General features: G+C 31.1%; 1 long non-coding RNA gene across 1 annotated transcript; it reads right to left on the reverse strand.

The window, feature by feature from the left end:
* Positions 1–5,605: 5,605 nt before the first annotated feature.
* LOC134249290 (uncharacterized) lies at positions 5,606–8,286 on the reverse strand. The gene is made up of 3 exons (XR_009988257.1): positions 8,206–8,286; positions 5,913–6,009; positions 5,606–5,673 (listed from the first exon to the last, which is right to left on the reverse strand). It is a non-coding gene; the product is annotated as an uncharacterized LOC134249290 (long non-coding RNA).
* Between the last annotated feature and the right edge of the window lie 7,081 nt (positions 8,287–15,367).

A 15,367-nucleotide genomic window follows, 5' to 3' on the forward strand; every position in this document is an offset into this window, starting at 1 on the left:
ACAATGTCAAGAGGCATTCGACAAGGGTGTCCCATCTCAGCATTGCTTTTTCTTTTTGGTATTGAAATCCTGGTGTTAAAAATAAATGCTTCTGAAAATATACAAGGTTTCAAAATCGGACAATCAAGTGAAATAAAATGTTTACAACATGCAGATGACTGCACATTGCCAATGAAAAATCAGGAATCCTTAAAAGAATCTATTAAAGTAATAAAATCTTTTGGGGAAATGTCTGGTACAAAGTTAAATTTAGAAAAAACAGAGGGTATTCTCTTAGGACCGCTTAAAAACACATGGCAAGAGATAGAAGGAATTAAAATTTTAAATAAACCTATTAAATCATTAGGAATTTTCTTAGGACACGACAAAGTATCTAATAATGAAAGAAATTGGCTAAACAAGTTTGGCTTTCCAGAAAGCCTGAAATGTCATCTCTTTGGTATCAATAATGTCAAAAAAAAATAAAACAGAAAGGGAAATATTTTAATGCAATGAATATATGGATTATTACACCTGAAGATTCCAAATGACTTATTCAGCAAACTCCACAGTAAAGTACGCAGTTTCTTTTGGCTGCAGTATATATATGGAAATCATGGACGTCTGCGAGAGAACCCAAGGCGATCTTTGGTGAAATTTCATTCTAGCGGTCTTTGTGCTTCTGGGTGTTTACAATTTACTTAAATTCAAATACTTTCCTTGAACTATATTTTCTTAACAATACGGAATTATCAACAATAATTATCATTTAAAAGCAGCTAATCATTAAAGTTTGACATGAATTAATTTAATAAATCCAATTACAGACTAAAAAATTTACATAAAATTAGCGTTGACCACTCTTCATTCATTTTTTGCAGTAAGCTTGTTCTTTTGTGCGAGAACCAGTTTTCCCTTCACGTCAACAAATCTATATATAGAAATCACGTCATTGTCAATTCTCCTTTTGTGGCTTACCAATTTAATAAGGCATAGTATTGAGGATCAATATAAATACGACACACCGAAACTATAGATATTTATAAACATCGTACTTCTTTTCTAAATTTTCCTTGGCTTTCAAATAGGCCTAAACCGAAAGTAGATCACACACTCCTAAGCTAGTTCTTCTAAAAGAAAACCAGTTTACAGGCTACTTAGAACTCTGTAAAACATCGAGGACTCCCGAAAGATTAATGGAAGCTTACACTAGGACTTCACTTCCGGCATACAATCTTAATGTGTCATCTCCCGAGGGAGATGACAACAAGCTTAAGGAATTTGAAAAAATATTAGATTCATGGAGAACTAGAAGTTTAACTTTTTTCGGAAAATGTACCGTTATTAATTCACTAATAGTATCTAAATTAGTATATGCATTCACAGTTCTTGAAAATCCAGATGTTGACTACATTAAGAATTTAAATAAAATTATTTACAATTTTTTATGGAATAAGAGAGAGCGAATTAAGCGGAATTCACTCATAAGACCAGTAAATGAAGGCGGTCTTGGTATAATTGATATAGAATGCAAACTTAAAAGCGTAAAAGCGGGATGGATCAAAAGACTATATAATAAAAATTCCTCACTTAGAATTTTCCTAGATAACGCTTTAAATTCTTATGGAATAAATTTTGAATATCTGCTACGCAGCAATATAAAAAATCCGACTGATTTCAATATTTTAAATAAATTCCCAGATTTTTATAAAGAAATCTTCTGTAGTTTTAACGAGTGTAAAATGTTAACATCACCACGAAATAAAATAACAGAAAACCTATGGTTTAATAGTTTCATTACACAAAATAACAAACCATTATACTTAAAAAATTGGGCAAAAAGTGGTATTTTATATGTAAAAGATATGTTTACAACAGAAGGTATGAAACATGTTATGGAAGTAAAAGAGATCATTGAATCAAAGAGTAATTACTTGTGTGAATATCTTATCATGAAAAAAGCGATTAAAAAACTACATATAGATTATTGTAATGTAAAGAACACTAATATACAAAACCCGTATTTTTATTTTCAAGGGAAAAGTATAAACCCAAAATTTGAAAAATCGGGATTTTATTATAAAATTTTACTTTCTAAAAAGAAACAAAAGCCAATAATGGAAGCTAAATGGTCAAAAGAATTCAATATAATGAATGGTCAATGGAAAGATATCTATACAGCTAAGATATTAAATATTTTTGATAAACAGATAGCAGAATTCAATTTTAAACTTTTACACAACCAACTGAATTGTAATTATCATGTTAGTAAATGGAATAAAGAAGTGGCAAAAAATTGTACATCTTGCGGACAAGTAGAATATATTAAACACTTAATTTTTGAATGTACGGACTCAAAAGGAGTATGGGAAAAAATATCTCAAATATTGAATTTAAATCTATCCTGGAAACATATTGTTGTAGGATTTTATAATGAGTTCAATAACACAACATTGATTTTTAATAATGTCATATCAATTGTGGGATACAAAATATATAAATATAAAATGAAATGTAGGTTGCAAAACGAAATAGTAAATCAAAATGCAATGTTATTTTTTTTTTTGAAATCGTCTTTATATCAGTATTATGTAATAGCAAAGAGTGCAAAAAGTGTTAAATCTAACTACTATCTTTTGAAAAAGTTAGCAGACGAATTATAATCTTTATTTTTCTATATACGTTGTAATTAAATTGATATTTTATCTATATATCTATTAAATATGAAATGTTTTTTTTTTTTTTTTACTGAAATATTTATGTCTTTTTGTGAAAATGAAATATTAGTTCTTCTCTATTGTAAACTTTTGTAAATTGAAAATTGCGTCAATCTGCAAATTTTATTTATAAAGCCTATAATTTAAGACAAAGAAAAATCACACGCATGTAAATTGTAATGTATATAAATTGTTAAAAGTGACTTATAGGTCCGATGGGCCGGGTGTTGAACATATATTATGTTTAATTGTATAACGAATGTTAAAAATAACTGTATATACACATGTCACTATAATAAAATATTTACTTACTTACTTACTTACTTAAAGATTCTGAAATGCATATCAATCTGATGCTTCTTAATCATAGAAACAATCTTATTTAAAACAATTGTGTAAATTAACTTAACATAGCAAATATGATTTGATGCATATGTTTTGAAAATAATGGTTATTTTAAATCTAAATATCATAATAAATTGTGTTGACCTGTAATAATTGTAAAGAGGTAAAAATACCTTGAATATTAATCTACTTTATGGTGAAAATAATTAAATATACTCCTCATAAATTCATAAAAAATATAGTTAAACAAATGTAGCTTTAATTTATTGATTGGTACATCGGCATATGTAAAGGTGCCACAATTACATAAGTAAGCTTTAATTTAATCTTTGTGTGAAAATTTCATTATTTTTCTATTTTTGTCTTTAAAAAATAATAAAATAGATGTAGCCCTTTCATGAGGTAAATCCATAGATAATAGACTTAACAAAAAATCATATCGACCTCGCACTTTGTGATCAGGCATGAAAGGGATCTAGTAGTAAAGTATAGGTTTAAAATGTTTAAAGGAGGGATACTTTTCATATATCTTGTAATTAAATATTACGGAAATTGTCACAGTATCAAAAAGACATTAAAAGTAATGGATCAAAAAGATTAAATTTGTCTGGTTTATATTAGTGCCAAGGTCAGATCAAGGTCATTACGTTTTCTCTTGACATTAAGAATTAAAAAAAATACTCTTACCAATCATTCGATGCCTACTTCTATTTCGAAAGATGAAATGTTTTTCTTTTTTCATAAAATGATATTACCAATTTGACTACGGATTTTTCCGTTATTTCCTGATCATGACAAGGTGCACACGGCGGGTGTGACCGGTCAGCAGGGGATGCTCACTCCTCCATGGCACCTGATTCCACCTCTGATGTTTCGGAGGTCCGTGTTTGCTCTGCTCCTATTTTGTATTGTTTAATGGACTTTGAGACTGAATACTGTTCGTTATCTCCACATCCTTCTCATGATATAATCAAACTGACAAAAATAACTGAAATGAATATTGGCTAATCCGAATTTTAACGTTTTCATTTTTTATGAAATATTAGTTACTAGTAGTCTATGTATGTTTCCAATAATTATTTTCTGTCATATTAATATAGATATTATTACAAAATATATCCATAAGAAATACTTGAACAATCTTGATTTGAGATTTTTCACGGGAAATTTAAAAATATGAATATAATAACTTGCACCTGCCCCAATACCTATACATAGAGTATGATAGCGATATAAACGCGCTAATATATTACCGAGGAAAAAGTTTGAAAAACATTTTATGACAAAATCATTCATCCAACTTTCTGTTTCTATAACTTTAATATGGATGCGATATGGTCTAATCAAGGTTATAGGTGTGTGCAAAAACCTAGCTGTGTATATATCTCAGCTGATTCGATACGCAAGAGCATGCTCTACGTATAAGCAATTTCAAAAACGATGTAAATTATTCGATACGCAAGAGCTTGCTTTACGTATGAGCAATTTCTGAAAAGATGTAAACTATTGACAAGCAAGTTGATGACACGAAAATATCAGCAGTCTCGTTTAAAGTCATAATTTTGTAAGTTCTATGGTCGATACAATGGCTTTGTCAGCAAAAACGTTGAGCCAAATCCTGACTCACGTTTTTCATACTAATTGTTTGTCCATTATTTATACACTGAATTGACGACAGATTTTTCCGTTATTACCTGATCATGACAAAGAGCACACGGAGAGTGTGACCGGTCAGCAGGGGATGCTCACTCCTCCATGGCACCTGATCCCATCTCTGATGTTTCGGAGGTCCATGTTTGCTCTGCTCCTACTTTGTATTGTTTTTTGGATTGATTGATTGATTGATTGTATATTATTTAACGTCTCTCTCGAGTATTTTTCACTCATATGGAGACGCCACAACTTGCCTGTGGAGAACTGCAAATTCTGTCCTATACTCGGCACTCAGGGCCGTTGAATAGGGAGGGATCTTTTTTGTGCCAGCACCTACTGCGACACAAGACCTCGGTTTATACGGTCTCATCCGAAGGACCGGTCTCCACATCTCACATTGGGATTCGAACCCGCGACGTAAGGATTACCTCCTTACTTCGCGACTTTAAAGCAGACGCTCTAACCACTGTGCCACGCGGGCGACTTGCTTTATGGACTTTGATATTGAATACTGTTCATTATCTCCATATCCTTCTTCAGTGAACTTCAGTAAAATTACACTGGAGAACATAAACATTTTTCTTGAACTAACGTCAAGGGCGCGGATTCCAATGAAAAGATCTATAATCAAAATGTCATTGGGGATTTTGTGACTTTACGGCACATACACATGGTCCCATGCATAAAGTGTAAGTAAGATTATATATCTTTATAGAGGAGGGAATTTTTAGTTGATACCGGGTATAACGTAATGTAATAAAATCAATTAAGTAAATAAAGGTGTTTAATTTATGTTCATATAAAACATGATGAATAGAAATGAAACAAAATAGCCTTACAATATACAAGTTTTGCTTTAAATAATTTTGAAATGTTCCTGCCATTTAATTGTTAAATTCTGAAATGTTTAATACTTACACCAGGGCTTGCACATTCCATTGACACACACTAGATTCCCAGGACAATTCTGCATCAATCGCTAGGTTCAAAATCACAAATATTGAATTAATTAAATCAAAATTATATTAATTTTTATCGAAAATACAAATATTTTTCCTTATTCCAAAATAAATGAAACGTATAATCAGTTTATTTTACATTATTTCATTCGATTTTTTCACGTGTATGATTGAGTTATTGGGGTAAAATATATATTGCGTAAAAATTAGTAGTTGAAATCAAAGTTTGATATTTTGTACAATTATCAGATATACATACTGGAGGACACAGCGGCCATCGTGCACCGACACTTGAAAACGTTAATAACAGGATACTCAAATGAAAAATCATATCTGCTCAAATAAAGGCACTAAAGCTAGGAAATAAAAAGAAAATGCTATTTTGAATAATATTTTCTTTAGAAAAAAACTTTTATCCAATACCATTGGACCAAGACTTGCACAGTTTGCACATAGATAAATGAATGTCTTCTTTATTATTAATAATGTATCCTGATTTGACTTCTGAATTCGAGGGAAGGATATGGAGATAACGAACATTATTCAATCTCAAAGTCCATAATAGCTAGCTGTTTTAAAAGTGACCAGGATCAAAGAGAAATTTTATTGACAGCTGCTTTTTCAATAAAAATGAAACTCGTAGATTTACTTACCTGGTCATTGGTCATTTGCAAAATCATTTTGTTAAAACACATTCTAATTGCACTCAAGTACTCAAAGGTTGACATCAAAGAGATGCTTGAGTTTCAGATTGACAATATCTATGTGGTTTTTGGAGACCAGGTCTTCCAAAAATGTCTTGGGTTTCCCATGGGTACCAATAGCGCTCCGTTATTAGTAGACCTATTTTCATATTCATATGAAGCAAAATTTGTGCAAAATATCATGCGTGAAAAGAAGAAAATACTTGCTTTGGCCCTCAACTCGACATTTAGATATATCGACGACGTATTGTCAATTAACAATGGTAATTTCCATTCCTACGTCGATACGATATATCCTGGAGAGCTTGAGATAAAAGATACCACAGAGTCTGACGCATCTGTTTCATACTTGAATATTTTACTTGAAAAGGACATTAATGGTAATCTAACAACCAAGCTCTATGATAAACGTACGTGAGGACTTTAACTTTTCTATTTGCCAACTTGCAGCAATATACCTTCATTACCTGCATATGGAGTATATATATCTCAGTTAATTCGTTACGCAAGAGCATGCTCTACGTATGAAAAATTTCTAAAACGAGGTAAATGATTGACAAGCAAGTTGATGAAACAAGAATATCAGCAGTCTCCTTTATGGTCATCATTTCGTACGTTCTATGGTCGATACAACGACCTTGTTAGAAAATATAATTTATCATTGAGTCAAATGCTGTCTGACGTTTTTCATACTAATTGTTAGTCCATTGTTTATACACTGAATTGACGGCGGATTTTTTCCGCTATTTCCTGACAAGGAAGAGACAGTGGGTGTGACTGGTCAGCAGGGGATGCTCACTCCTCCATGGCACCTGATCCCACCTCTGATGTTTCAGAGGTCCGTGTTTGGTCTGCTCCTATTTTGTATTGTTTTACGGACTTTGATATTGAATACTGTTCGTTATCTCCATATTCTTCTTTAATAAAGATGGATCTTGCTGGACTTAGATATGAGATTGTACACCATAAGTGTTCTCATATATTTAGTGAGAAAAATTACAAGCTTACTTTATATATTCATAGGGGGATTTTCATGAACAAGAAGTAGTCAGTAAGACCAAGGTTAATGTCACAATTTGGAAACAAAATACAATGTATTGCATTGTATAGCTTTTTAACGTTAATTTGAAGGAAAGATGAAACATCCAGTTTTTGTATCATCATTCGAATGTTTTTCCCTGATAAGTTTTATTTTCAACAATCATTTCAAAACATGACAAATGCAAAGACAGTCAAACACAAGTGATGTAAGCTTTTCACAATTTTGATGAAGGTGATTGAGGTACCTTTATATAAATGAAATATGTGGAGATGACGAATAGAATTCAAACTCAAAAGTCTATTAGATTACAAAATAAGAGCGGAGCAAACACGAACCACCAAAACATCCAAAACATCAGAGGTGGGATCAGATGCCATGGAGGAGTGAACAGCTAAAAGTTTATGGCACACATATAATGTAAATCTGATGAAGTTTTTGTACCACGATTTTGTAAAGCAATTATACAGATAATTTAAATCATACAAATTAAATAAAGGTATTAAGACACCAAAAAAAAAACGATTATAGATAATCGTTTTTCTGTTATTTAACTATAGTTAATTTAAGTACAAACTTTGATACTTTGATTCACTGTGAAGCTTCACTCTCAAACTTTGTAAGCTATTTTAATCTTAGTATAGTAACTTAAATTCAATAAATAAGTAAATAACGTAATATTTGGAAATAAATTCAAATAATACATAGGTATTCGAGAAATAAATACTGTAGATTTGAATGTATGGCTTAGAAAACATAAACTACATAAAAGCTTTTTTGTTAATGTACTAAATAGTGTAAAGTTTTACCTTTCTGTAGACTGCCACGCAATGTTACAAATTAACCGAGAAGTTTGAAGGTATTTATATCTTATTCAATTTGTAAAAAGTTAAAACGACATAAAAGATAAGTTTGATGCATCGTGCATATTTTCATGTAGGTTTGATAAATCACATGAATAATCACTTTATTGACAATTAGTTCTCTGGTTTTTCCAATTTCATTTAATTTGAAAATATATGTACAAATTCAGCCCTAAAACATCTTTAGTATGCATTTTTAAAAACTAAGCCAGTTCTGGTCGGAATTTCAGTTACATGATTACAGAAAAAGATCTTATATCGAGCAGAGATGTTGTTCTTATTTTTTTTTCACAATTTATATTATCACTGTGAAAAAAGAGAATTTATTTTAAAGTGTAGGATTTTCCGATGGGTTGACTGAAATACAAGCGTAAAACGCACACAAAAAAATTAAGATGGTTTTTCATTCTTTGTAGATAGACTGGAATGTCCAAAGGTGTTGTTCACATTTCACGTGTAAGTAAAATAAGGAATTCACAGTGTGCATATATATGCACCAGTACATTTTTGAATCTATTTGAATAAGTTATCACAGACTTAAAATAGCAACAAAAAACTTCAGTTTTTCATTCTAAACAATTTGAATGCCGAAAGTTTGAATCTGTGCACACTTTATACGTTTTATTTTTTCACTTAAAACATAGTTATTATTTTTTAAAAATGTTAAACTGATATTATAACGAAAAAAGGGTTCATATAATTTTATTTTCGACCAAACAGACTTTTCAAACATGTTTATTTTTTCTAAAATATTACAATGCATTATCGCAAGTAAAAATTGATTTTTAAATATGATTTAAGTGAAATTCTGTAAGATATGAAAATAATTTATAATCTGCAACTTTAACAACAATATACAGCAATATTTTTTTTATAGGTTTATACACCGTTCATGTACAACTAATTTGAATCAATATGAAACAGACTGAAGACCAGCAGTGATTTAGCCCAAAAGTCCATCGAAGAAAAACAAATCGGGGAGTGTAATGGAACCAGCTGCATGTTTGGGAGGCAGAAAGGGTAAAATAGACTTTAATGCAAAACTAACAACTAGTTTTATGAACATACTGAAATATAAAACAAAATCTTAAAAACAAAATCAACAGACTCGTTTGCAAAATCAACAGACTCCGATGCAAAACAAACGATCACCAATGCAAAACCAACAGTCATTCACTGAATTGACACTAGATGATGCGCAAAACCATCATTATTTGTGTACTATAATAGGAATGTAATCTCGCGAAATTGTCTATTAATATCAATTTGTTAAACTTTGGATGATAGCATCATGTCGGACTCTCAAAATTCAAACATATCAGAGGCAGCAAGACATCTACAAACGGCTGTAAATTTATTACAAGAAACCAGTAGTAGAATTGGTATTTTTCCCAAGAGATATTTTCCTAATATCTTGTTTTCCTTTTTGAAAGAAAAAAAAATCCCCTTACACTCCTTAAAAGTTCAAATAAAGTTATTTTATTGTGTTCATGCATTACACAATTTATTGATTCGAGAACATTCACAAGCCAAGTTTTACTTGTATTTTTTGTTTTTCTTTGTACGACTAGGTGACGTCTATCAAATTTATTTTAGAATGGGTTAATTTAGAAAGTATTATGTCGCACAAATATGGTTCCTATATGTTAGACAATAAGTAAAAAATAATTTTATCAAACTATTGCCAAATAATTTGGCAGTTTTCAATAATATAGATATGCACGGATCTAGAGGAGGAGGGTCTTTGGGGTTTCTAGAGGAGGAGGATCTTTGGGGGTCCAGACCCTTCTCCCTGCATTTTGCTGAGTTTTTAAATGCATATACTAAACCAAGTTTCTTTAAGTGACCTCGGACGCCCCTAGAAAACTCTGACTCCTCCTCCAAAACGCGAATATGCTACGTGGCTATGAAAAGTACTAGGTTTCTATATATGAATCTTCAAAGGTTAACCCCACCCCACCCTCTCCCCCAAATATGTTTTTCAAGTTTGGGAAAGTTTACGTTTGTTTGTTTGGTTGGGGTTTTTTGCTTCTCAAGAAATTTCTGGGCTGTTTTTTTTTGGGGGGGGGGCTGGGGTGGAATAACCTCCCCTCCCCCTTTTTCAGGAAAAAAATCCTGGATCCGCGCCTGTATAGATATGAATTATTTGATACCGTATAAGCAGAATATTTAACGAATTTAAATTTCCACTTATACGGTACAAAAATGTAAAATTACATTATGAAAATACTTATGTCTGATAAAATTGCGCAAAATTGAAAAGGTGAGTGGCTTATGTGCAATTAAATAGTTCAAACTGTAAAAGAAAATTACATTGTAGGGCTACAAGGATGAAAATTAATTGTACCCCTGTACAACGGGTGATGGCATCTTTGCCATGATATGCGTGTCGACCTTGTCATATATGCATTTTGACTAACACAGAAAATGGTTTCTCGTTGCAATTTTATGCACCCTTAATAGTCATAAAAATGCTTAAATTCAATTTCAGTCGGGGGCCTTCACCCCCCCCCCCCCACACACACACACGACAGGCTCTGGCCCCCAGGCCCCTTTTGGGTTTCCTAATTTCTCCAAAAAACAGTATCCCCTTTCCAAAACCTGGTTTAATCGTTGTCCTACATCACATTACCTTATTTTTAAGCAAAAATATATATCGGTACACATCTAGTCTTAATTTCTTTTCTTCATACTTTAAATTACTCATTCTGTGGTTTGCCAATTTAGGAGTTGATAGACAATTTCGCATGATGTACGTTCAGGGCAATGAAAGTACACAAATAATGTTGACGTAGAAAAACGCGCGCACCATCTAGCGTTAACTCAGGAATTGTCTGTCTTTGCACACCATCTACCGTCAATCAGTGAATGACTGTTGGTTTTGCAATGGTGATCGTTGGTTTTGCATCGGAGTCTGTTGATTTTGCAAACGGTTCTGTTGATTTTGCTTTAAGGTATACCTTTACTCGTATGACTAAAAATTCCACTGATAAGAATGAAGAACCAAAATGCACATTGTACAGCTATGATTCTTCTGTTTGATTTAAATTTCAAATAACTAGCTCGATGGCCTATTTTTCATGGTAATGGTCCCTGAGTATTTCTCAGAAAATACCTCAATTTTTCACACTATGACCATTTTTTTTTACCCACGAAATATTGCAAACAACATAACTCTAATAATGAAATATTATAGAAATGAAACAGCGTTGCTTCATAACAAGAAACGATAAGAGTTTTGGGCCATAAACTTAATGATTATAACAGTCCGAAGATCCTCTGTCATATTTATATTTTCCCCATTTTTAATCGAAAATTGAAAAAAAAATATGAATGATAAGAACTCTAAATTTTTATAGCCTCAGGTTTGTTGCCCTACTTCTTATGGTAATAAAATTAAATGGTGTTAATAATCAAAATATTGAGATATATTGTCTGGAATGGTTTTTGTTCATATTTTTGAATTTCTTTATTTCATAGCATTCAATTATTCGAAACAATATATGTGCTTTAACACTTATAATATTTGCAAAATAATGTTTAAAAATACATGTAACCTTTACATTGTAATTAATCTTGCAAGAAGTAATAAATTTTGACAAAACGAAAAATTAAAAAAAATTTAGTCCGAATTTCCTCTGCATTACCATACATTGATTTTGTTCCAGTTTATTTCCTTCGAATAATAAAATATTAAATTTTTTAGTTGATATTATATATATTATATATATATATATATATATATATATATATATATAATTATACTTTATAAAATATGAGTAAATATAGGGTTGTCCCAAAATATATATATATATATATATATATATATATATATATATATATATATCATACATATATATATATATATATATATATATATATATATATATATATATATATATATATATATACATATTTAGAATTTGAAAACGCTACATTTCGACGAGCTTTTTGTCTGTTTTCTCTAAGGGAGTTGCACAATGCAACTCTTGCCCATTTCTTAGCCCCGTCTTTTATTTTAGCTACTGTTATTTACATTATACACATAGAAACTGTTTTAATCATTTTAAATATCAGGATGAGAAAAAGTTTCACTTTTATTACCAAACCGTTATGACTGGTTAAGAGTGAATTTAGGATACTTGATCATATAGTGCGCCGCCTGTGCCAACGCGCCGCCATTTTTCAGAAAGTCGGATTTCAACCTCATGTATATAAAAATATTTATCAAAGCATAAACACCAAAATATATATATATATATATATATATATATATATATATATATATATATATATATATATCCATAAATTTATTAGATAGTGTTGGTTTAATCTATATACAAAGTTTCATTAATGTATGACATAGGGTTCCAACAAAACAACGCTTGTCTACAGAATTTTGAGACAACCCTCGTATATAAAAGTAGTTTGTTAGTTTTGCATTAACGTCTGTTTTACCCTTTCCGCCGCCCATATAAATGCATTTGTTTTCGATATATCTTTATAATGTCGAAATCACAGCAAATTTTGTCTTCTCATGTACAAGTTTTTGAACTAATTCTGCTTCATCTGAATGCAAAAATAGGTTTGCTTACAGAAGCGCAAAATTAGCACACTGAGAATATCGTATTTTTTCTATCAATAACAATTTTATCATAACATTTTGTGCAATGTATATGTGATACATATTATAGTTTATCTCTATGAGCTTGAAATAAAAGATACCACATAGTCTAATACTATTCATATTTGTATATATATATATATATATATATATATATATATATATATATATATATATATATATATATATATATATATATATTTATTACACACTTAGATATATGATATGGAGATGCAAATCCATATCAGCCCTGCAGGGCTGATACGGCTATTGTGACGTCAATATCACACCCCTAGTAAATTAAACCACAATAACAGTACTTGTACTCATACACAATTAGACATCATACATTTTAACTTTTTGAAAATAAGGTTAATCTTAATTTACAAATACATGTAATTTAGAATATCATACGGATTGCATTGAAATAGAAATAGAAACAAACCCAAATCTTATGACACACTAGTTCTACTTATTTTCTTCTCAACTGTATTTTATTACTAAGTATATAAATATAATAAAACATACCCTTTTGTCACAAATATAATCTATGTGATATGGAAAAGGGTATGTATTATTCTCTCTCTCTCTCTCTCTCTCTCTCTCTCTCTCTCTCTCTCTCTCTCTCTCTCTCTCTCTATATATATATATATATATATATATATATATATATATATATATATATATATATAAAGACGTTATAGTAACCTAACAATTTTAATTGTCATCTTCCCTTGCTTTCATAGCAATGTAATCTTATCAGTTATCACCTGCATATGTGATATAATTGGCTCAGTTGATTCGTTGCGCAAGACCATGCTTTACGTACTAATAATAACAAGTAGATATATTAGATAATTGACAAACAAATTAGACATCAACAAACACTGTTTAAACATTTCATCATTTTACAAGTTCTATTGTCGATATATTGACGTTGTCAGCAAATATAATCTAGCAGGAAGTTAAATGCTGATTGACGTTTTAATACTAATTGTTGGGTCATTATATTATCAACAATCTGAATTTCCTTTATTACATGATCATGACAAGAAGCACGAAGCGGGTGTTACATATATTCAAGAAAGCCTCACTGCTCCATGCCACATAATCTAACCTGATTTTCTTGGAGGTCTGTGTTTGCTGTGCTCCAGATTAATACATGCATTGTTGGGATGGACTTTTGAGCTTAAATAGTATATGTTTACTCCATATTTCTTTCATTGTAACATGTGATTTATCTTTTAAAGAATACATGTATATTCCTAGCATTATTATACTGTAAATTGGTTTAATTCCACGGTGTTAAAATTTACATGTATGGTTTTAATTCACGCTGCTAGAAATTAAGTCAATTTAAATTTCGCGCGTACAGTTATATCCAATTTATTGTGCCTCTGGCGGTAAATACAATAACACTTTGTGAATTGAAACTCACTTATAACACCATATGAATTAAACTCACTACTAAATTACGTGTTTAGGTAACACTAAAATTAGTTTATTTTTGAGATAATCGTCAGAGAGAAAACATGTCGATCTTAAACTGGGTTAGAAATGGAAAACTCGGAATTAAACAGTCAAATTCTCCCATATTGCCGAACCCTCTTCAAATTACGGACGAAACAGAAGCGCAGATTACAACTAAATGCAATGAGGAAATCGAAAAGATTGAATGTAGTACTCCAACAAAAAAAAGAAAGCGAGGCGAATATGGCAGTTATTCTCCAGAAACTAGAGCCAAAATGGCAAAATATGCGATCGAAAATGGGCCTACAAAAACCGCTAGTCATTTCAGTAAAACGCTGGGAAGACAAGTAAATGAAAGTACTGTGAGAAGCATTAAAAAACACTACCTGGCGAGTCCCAGCAAATCGAAGCACCGAAGTTTACCACACTCTTGTCCTTTAAAACTAGGCGCATATGATGAAAGCATATCGTAAATTACGTGTAGCAGGGGGAGTTGTGAATTCACAGATTGTAATGGCTGGAGCAAGGGGAGTTATTTTATATAAAGTTGGAGGGTCCATTGAAATCACAAAAGACTGGGCCTTATCACTAATAAACGCATGGGCTATTCGAAAAGAAAGGGCACGAAAGGTGTTAAACATTTCAGATGATTTCGAATTAAAATGTAATTCCAGATGAGTTAATAATTAACTGGGACCAAACGGGTGTTAACCTTGTACCGAGTGGAGAATGGACAATGCACGATACTGGTAAGATTTTGTTTTAATTTCTAATTGAATATATTCCCTGTAATTTCATTACTATAAATAACGACCTAAATTTAAAAAAAAAAGCTTTCAAGACAGTATGAACCGTTTTAATGATTTCAATAATAATTAGGTAATCAATTATCTCTATAGGTGCCAAACAAGTCCCCATTAAAGGAGTTGACGACAAGCGACAAATTGTATTGTCGGTTTCATAGTCCGGTATTTATTACCCACGCAATTATTATTCAAGGTTGACAATGTCACC

Source organism: Saccostrea cucullata, unplaced genomic scaffold (assembly GCF_032062105.1).
Source record: "Saccostrea cucullata isolate Sc308-1 unplaced genomic scaffold, CSIRO_AGI_Scuc_v1 ctg5947, whole genome shotgun sequence".
Classification (NCBI taxonomy): domain Eukaryota; kingdom Metazoa; phylum Mollusca; class Bivalvia; order Ostreida; family Ostreidae; genus Saccostrea; species Saccostrea cuccullata.